Consider the following 8189-nt stretch of genomic DNA (forward strand, 5'->3'; position numbering starts at 1 on the left):
GAGACCAGCTGGTACTCACTGAATAGATCACAGCTGTGACGCTCAGTAATTGTGTTCTCCAAAGGTCGAATTGTTAAGTTCAGGAAATATGAGAATGGTGAATATTTGTTGTGGTCCAGTTCTACTGCCAAATACACTAACTACTTCAGAGATTGCCTGTGATAACTCATCTGTGGTTTGAGCCTAGACTGCCAGCAGAGGAGGTGAAGAGGTTATAGAACAAGTAGGTTGCAAGATAGAACCATCTACGACTGTTCCCACATAGGAAACAGCTCAAGCTGAAGACAACTGGGGTGCAGGGCTTTTCCCATGTGGTAGGCAAATTATTTCTGCCTTTTATGGGTTTGATGCGTGTGTGTGTGTAGGTTTGTGGGTTTATCAGAGAAACTCAAGTAGGTTTATTGCCTCTGTTGAGAGGTTACTATATAGACCTCTTTTCCATAAAAAAAAAAAAAACAAACCAAAAAAAACCCAGAAAAAAAAACACCAAAAAACCAACTTTGATGCATATTCAGGAAAAAAAGGAGCAATGACAAAACTAGTCAGAAAGCACATATTTAATTTCACCAGCCAATAAAACCACACAGTAATTAGGGCATCATAAGCTTACCAGTACAGATAAGTATCATGAATTAAAAATCTAGCTCCAAAAATTGGATCCCAGGGTTTTGCTGACCCACTTCTCACCAAAAAGCAAAGCAAACATAAGCAGACTGACCAGATGAGTAAAAGATAAAATACCTCCCTCTTTTTCTAATCACATTTTAGCATTTCTTTTCCTATACAAGTCTTTTTGTGTCTAACAAGGAAATGTGCCCTTTCAGAATCATGTGTGTAACACAGCAAGTGTATGAGGCAGTGTTTACTAGTCGTGTGGCTGAGAAACTTGAATTCTTTCTCCCTCCCCCACAAACTCTTTCTCCCTTGTTAGTCAACTTGTTATAATACAGACTCATCATCCTTACAAGCTCCTGACTTGCCTCCATGTTGCTCACAGCAGCTCCTCTCACAGTTACCTTTATCAGCTCTTTCATATCTACTCACAGATCAACATGCCAATTTCTTCATACCACCCACCTTTTTTTCTTCAGCTTTCTCTTTTTAGCTCATTGTTAGTAGAATTTTTGCTCTGTTGATCTCACCGATCATAAGGTAAAACACTTGTCCTTATATTGCACTTGTCTGAATAAACTGCATGTTCTTTGGGCCAAGACCTTGCTTTGCTCTTCTGCCGTCTGCCTTAAGGAACTAACATCTTAAGATACAACTGGCTAATGGCAGGCTGAGGCACTGAAGATGGGATTCCATGAAGAGAGTTGAGACCACGTGAAATTTGCCACCTCAACAATTTTTTTCTGTCCTTCGTGTTCACAGGTCACTGTACCCCATGGTTTTCTTTTATTTTTAATCTGTATCATCAATAGTTTCTATGAACAAAGCCCTGGAGGCTGTCTAAAATTCCCCAGGTAATCCATGTCCCAGCTTTGACGACACATTGATGCTACTTATATAAGGACATGCTTTCAATGAGAATAATAACAAGAAGTGTGTCATTCTGGCATGCACTGATGACCTATACTGAAGTGTGTCAAAGAGCCAGCAAATGAAGTATACCACAATGCATGCTGCAGTTTCTTGCACAGAAACATAAAAGCAGAAAGCACTGTTTTGCTGTGATTACAAAACATTTCATTACAATTACGTGGGGACTTATCTCAGGGGAAGTGGTCCGTATCATACTTCCTTGCTTAGGCTTTTTCTAATAATTAGGACTACATTATGAAAAATTATTTGTCTTACCTGAATGCATGATCTGAAGCATTCCCAGGTTTTCTCTCCGCAACTGAGCGTACCTGCTGGTTTTGCCCAGGAGGATGGAATTGGCTTACAGCTATCCTAAAACACAATGTTTGATAATTTTCTCCATCGATTGTTAATTTTTATTAAAAAAACTATCAATGAATTTCTGTTTAATGATATATTCTAACGGTTTGACTTTTCATGATCCAAACCTTCTGTGACTAATTCTGTAGACTTGTGATTTATTTTATAGACTTGTTTCGGTATCAGATGTGTTTCAAATGAAAAAAAACAGTCTCAACAGTAATTTTTTATTTTCGCCACATTATTTAATGATTATCATTGTCGCTGTCTCTTTGTCTTTTTGCTACAGAAAACCTGCTGTACAAGAACTCTGAAAAACATGTCATTCTGAAAAACACAAAATTTAGAGAAATGGACTAGCAAATGCTATGCTTCAGGTAATGTATGCAAACAAGCCTGTAAAGGAACCTTGTGAAAGTTTTTGGAGAAAAGGACTCATTACATGCTGTATTTGTATTGATACACTCCTACAGTATCTTTTTCAGATTCAGAGAGCTTTATGTGGTCTCTTCGTTTATGACATTTTGAAAGTAACAAAGTAGTATAAAGTTATACTTTCATAAGCACAAATACAAAATGATACTCCACACTCTTATCTGTAAACAACTTTCTAAGGGAAGAACGGAAAAGTCTTTTTTATTTTTCAGATAAATGAATTTACTATAGTTTGAGAAATTAGCAAAGATGAAGATGACTGTAAGGATTTTGTGTTATTAACAGAAAAGTTTAGTCACTAACTAAAAAAATAACAATCTTCCATTAGCTAATAAACATCAGTTTAATTTTGGAAACATCTGCAACTGACACATTTCACCCTTTATTTCAAATTCAAGTTAATAAAAAGGCAAGTTGCTGTAAGCAATATTCATTATAATGTGGTAAGTTTTTTGCAAGTACTTTGCATTTTAGGCAAGTTTCAGGAGAAGAAAACAATGTTGTGTGAGCTAGTGCAGTGCAGTAGTTGCTGTACAGCTGCTATTGTATATCAGCCATAAGATGGCAGAATAGATGGTTTTCTTGATTTCTTTTTTCTCTCAAAGCAATTTCAACCAAGTAGATTGCTTTGTGTTCACAAACCAAGTTATAGTACCAAGCCGTTTTGCTCAAGTACAAGGACATCCATAGCTTGATCTTTTTTCCTAATGAGCAGATCTTAATTCTGAAAAACTTCACAGTTTAGGAGAGTTGAAATATGCTTTTCAGTAACATGGACATTTTTGCTTAAAATGAACAGCATCTTTGCTCATGCAACACTAAATTTCACTCACAGGCCTCCATGAGATTCTGTAGAGACTCAAACAGGTCTAAAAGAGTTCAGCCTTTTTGAGATACATTTTCTGGACTGTTTTATAGAGCATAACCATTCTGTTAACATGAGCAAATAGAAAAAAAGCTATGTTTTTTAGGATGTAGGCCATGCAGGTGAGTTTTATTTTGCTATATCTTTATGTGCATCATGTTTTCCTCTACGCATACAGAAAGATGCCGTACAAAATATTTTCATGTCCATGATACTTGGTACTCTAAGAAGCTACTTTTAGCACAGCTTATTTTTCTGCTGAGTTTTAAGCATTGTGTATATTCATATAAATAGGGCTGAGTACCTTGTTAATGCCATAAAATATTAAAGAACAACTAAGAAATCCCCTGTGAGGCCTGAGGCTTTTTTTGCAGTGAAGACAGAACGGCTCAGAATCCTGAAAACTCACCCCCAAATACTGTTCTCCATCCTTTCCCCCTCTCCTAAGCAACAGGTATTTTGATCATTGCAATACCATTACAACAATAAATAAATCTGGCATGCCTTTCCTAATTCAATCTTTTGATGTCATTTGCCCTTTCGTCTGACGTTTCACTCGTGCTGGAAGTAAAACACTCCTTCTCCCACAGCAATCTCTTCCAGCCCCTTTTATGTCCCTTCTTTTTGTTGTATGATGTCAGCATCACATTAAGGGTGAGCCAGGTTGAAATCTGTACCAGAACATAAGTTCTGTATCTGACTTCTTGGATTTTGAACACTTACCTAGGCAGCCATGTGTCTCCATGTACCAGTTTCACTGTGATGCCATCAGTAGTGTAACCCGTGTCTGCTTCTGAGAAGAAAAACTGCTTCATCAGATAAAGCAACAGGAAGCCGCTCATGGATAGACCAATGAGGCAACAGCTCACACGTCTCTTAATGTTTTTTCCTCTTTTTTTTTTTTTTTTTTTTTGTTGTTTTTATATCTTGTAAATCTAAACTTGTCCACGGGAAAAAAGGCAACACAGTTACGGAGAAGTATGCACAAAGGATGGTAAATCTAGGAATACTTTTAATAAGTTTATAAAAGTTATATTGAAAATATTGTCTAATTACATGAGTGGAGTATATTATAAACCTCTTATCTAGGACACAATACATTCTGCAGAGAAACCACTCCACAGAAACAAAAGTGTGGACCGTATATGTATTTATGTGTGTTTACTTGTATATGTTCAAAACATAGGGTCTTTTTTTGACTGAAGGACTTGTCACTTGCCTTTCCCAACAAATTTATCATAGAATCAAATAAAAATCCACCTAAAAACTGCCCATAAAAACATATCACAATGCAAAAAGAATTCATTATTTTCAGAATTTGTATTACTCTTTTTTTTCCATTTGCCTACTGATGGGAGGAAGTTTGTGAACAGTTCTAGTTAACAAAGAATAACAGAATTTTATGCACTGCAACATCTTGTATATTTATGTATTTTTATATAAACTGAATCTGAGGTTGGATGTGGCTTTCCCAGGAGTGATTCTTTTAACAGATAATTCTGTTCAATTAGGTGGAAAATTGTTACATGAGCACAGTTTCTCTTTTCCCTCTGCAATCTGAATAATTTATTGTGTGCTCAGATTTTTTGCTTAAATTCTGTTTGAAATGATTCAATTCTGCTTCTAAGAAACTGGGTACAATTTCACTTTAAATGGACCTCTATCGGGTAACACAAAAACTAGCCTGTTTGATGATTCAGATGCTAAGGAGAAATGAAACAGATGAGCAAATTTAAAAGCTCTAAAATAGGACATACTAACTTCCTTGAGAACAATACTAGGCAGCTCAATATTTAACCACTGGATGCACAGATTTGGTTCCTTCTTTCTTCCAGCCAGAAGACGACTTTTTCATCCACAGTTTTTCTAGCAACGTGCTTGTTATATGAAGCCTAAATTATCAAATCATTCTATACTTGTGGTCATTCCTGAACTGGTATCATAGCCCCCTCCAGTCTGGTGAAAGGGAGGCTTTCCAGCTGCTTGGTTAGATACATTTCTAAAATGAATTTCAGTCAAACTTTTATTTTCACTGGAAGAAAAGTCATTAAACAAAGACCTATTTTATCACTTTTCACCTGCCTTCTAATGTGGTATCTACTAAGAACAAAGTCTGGTGAGCTGACTCTGCTGTTCTGTTGGGGGTTCTTATACTTCATTCAAGAAAAAGCGGTTCTTATAATTATTAGAAATAGAGAAACACGGTTGATACACTTCTACAGTTCTTCACTGTAACAACTGATAGTGCGACTGAAAGATCAAAGGAAGCAAGAGGGGAGATGATGCATTTTCTACATTCTGGAAGTAAAGCTCTATGCAAAAGGCAAGTCTTGTCTGTGTCCATATGGAACAATTTAATTTCTGATGCAAGCAGCATCATTTTCCAGTTTTTTTCTTTGAGATCTGGACATACATGGTTGTTGCGGTTTAACCCCAGACAGCAACTAAGCACCACGCAGCCACTTGCTCACTCCTCCCCTCAGTGCAATGGGGGAGAGAAGCGGAAGAGTAAAAGTGAGAGAACTCGTGGGTTGACATAAAGACAGTTTAATAGGTAAAGCAAAAGTCACATATGCAAGAAAAGCAAAACAAGGAATTCATTCACCACTTCTCATCAACAGGCAGGTGTTCAGCCATCTCCAGGAAAGGCGGGCTCCATCACATCTAACAGTTACTTCAAAAGACAAATGCAATCACTCTGAATGTCTCTCCACCTCCTCCTTCTTCCCCCGGCTTTATATGCTGAGCATGATGTCATATGGTATGGAATATCCTTTTGGTCAGTTGGGGTCAGCTGTGTCCCCTCCTTGTGCAGCCTCAGCCTACTCACTGGTGGGGGGTGTGAGGAGCAGAAAAGGCCTTGACTCTCTGTAAGCACTGCTCAGCAATAATTAAAACATCCCTCTGTTATTAACCCTGTTTTCCTCACAAATCCAAAACATAGCCCCATACTGGCTACTATTAAGATAATCAACTCTATCCCAGCCCAAGCCAGCACAACAGTATCTCATATCAGCTATCTTGGAACAACAGGTGTTCTTTGGGTTGGCTGAGATTAAACTACTATTAAGAAAAAACAAGTGAAATGGAAAAGTATTAACAGTGGAAAACTATCTTACCTACAAAAGAAGCAATGAATAAGTCCTTAATAATTTTATTGATTATATTTGGGCTTACAAAGGGTGCAGATCACATGTCCTTGGGTCATGGACAAAGGTGTAAAGAAAAAAACAGGTAAAAAGCAAGGTTGAGATTCATAATGTGGAATAAAAGTCCTCAGAGTCCCACCAGAATATCCTCTTCTTTTCACCAAAACAGACTCTAAGAATGTTTTTCTATACCAACTGAAAACTGGAAGCACTTAGCACATCATAGGATGGAAACGAGAGTTTTGAAAGCTCACACTTTTAGGCTGAGTGAATAAGAGACTGAAATCCACAGCTGAAGCCTTCTACCTCAGATAAACTGATGCATTAATTTAAAGAAATTATCAAAATTAACCACTTAATAATTCATAATGGTTTTTCAAGCCTTCCAGGTGTGCAAAGCTGTACAGTCTGCTGGAATGAATGTGAATTAGGACCATGAGCATAATTCTACCTCTGCCACTGACTCACTTTAGCCTTGAGGAAGTCACTCTATACTTCTGCGTGTAATAGTGACATTGTATAGCTCATTTGGGTGTGAGCAGGTTCATTAGTTAATGCTTGATATTGCTGTAAAGTGTAAAATGTTTCAGGAGTGTTTGGTATTGTTATTAAAAAAGAAATAAACAGGAAATGCCAGTCGGGTAATGTAATCACTGACACATTAGATCCCTCAATGACATGGACGAGAGAAGCAGCGGCTCGAATAACAGCATTCTTTATGGACAGAAATGTGCAAAACCTGGGCTTTTCCACACGCCGGCATAAGGTCAGCCACTGCATCTGCTGGCGCCTTATTCCTCCTTTAAGCAAATGGAGCATTGCCTCTGGAAAACACCGAGGTCAGCAGACAGGCAGTTCCCCTTTAAGGATTTTTATAGGATAATCGAGCCGATCACCAGTCTCCTGACTACTTTTCCTCCGAGCCGAATGCTTTCATGAGCTGGAATCTGAGGGAACACCCTGGCTACACTCGCAGCAAGTTTTAACGCGTGGCACAGCACCACCTCAGCTGCTCACGCTGTACGCAGCTGCTGCCCTGCGGTGTGCCCCGCGACGGCCGGAAACACAACGGCTCGTTCAGCCCCGCTACCGCGGACGTCAAAACTCACTTTCAGGATCCCTCTCTGGGGTCCTGCTGACGCAGCTGCGGATTTAACTGGGGCCACTTGCCATTCCCGGGAAAGCCCCTGAGGCTGCCAGCAGCCCTCTCCGGGGCAGGGCCTCTCCGGGCCGGGCCCTGTACCCCACGGCCACTCCCAGCTATACCGCCTGTTCCAGTACAAGCGATCAAAGGTCTAACAAGGCGCTGCCGTTTTCTCCTTCAAAGTGCCGATTTTTGCCTACTTTACAAGGGATTTGGTGGCAGCCTGAGAGCAGCACAAAACCAGGACACTGCCTGCTGGCAAGGGCCTGGAAAGATTCCCTGGGAAGCACCATTCCTCTCCCGGGAAAACTGCCGTGCCTTGCTAGAGGCCCCGGAAAACAGTCACTCTGCTGTCTGTCCCACAACCAGGCTCTGCATGCTGCGCTAAACCTGATTTCGCTGTGTGTTCCCGGAAAAACCCTGTCCAGCCCCGACGTCCACACCCCGCCCCGTCGCACAGCCAGTCAGCTTTCCCACACCCAAGATGGCTCCACAGTAGCTTCACTCGCTATTCAGTGCCCAATTCCAGTATGGCGGTACGTTTCCCACTAGCCGGAAGTTGCCTCGCTCTTTCTCAAAATAGCAGCCCGGGAGGGCTGAAGGCCCCCCCGTCTCCTCGCCTTTCCCTTTAGCAAAATGGCGGCGAAGTGCGCTCACGCCCCGCCCCCAGGTGATTGCCAGGTTGTGCGGTCACGTGACGCGCGGAGCCGGG

This window comes from Cariama cristata, unplaced genomic scaffold, assembly GCF_000690535.1.
Source record: "Cariama cristata isolate BGI_N322 unplaced genomic scaffold, ASM69053v1 scaffold1908, whole genome shotgun sequence".
NCBI classification, from domain to species: Eukaryota; Metazoa; Chordata; class Aves; order Cariamiformes; family Cariamidae; genus Cariama; species Cariama cristata.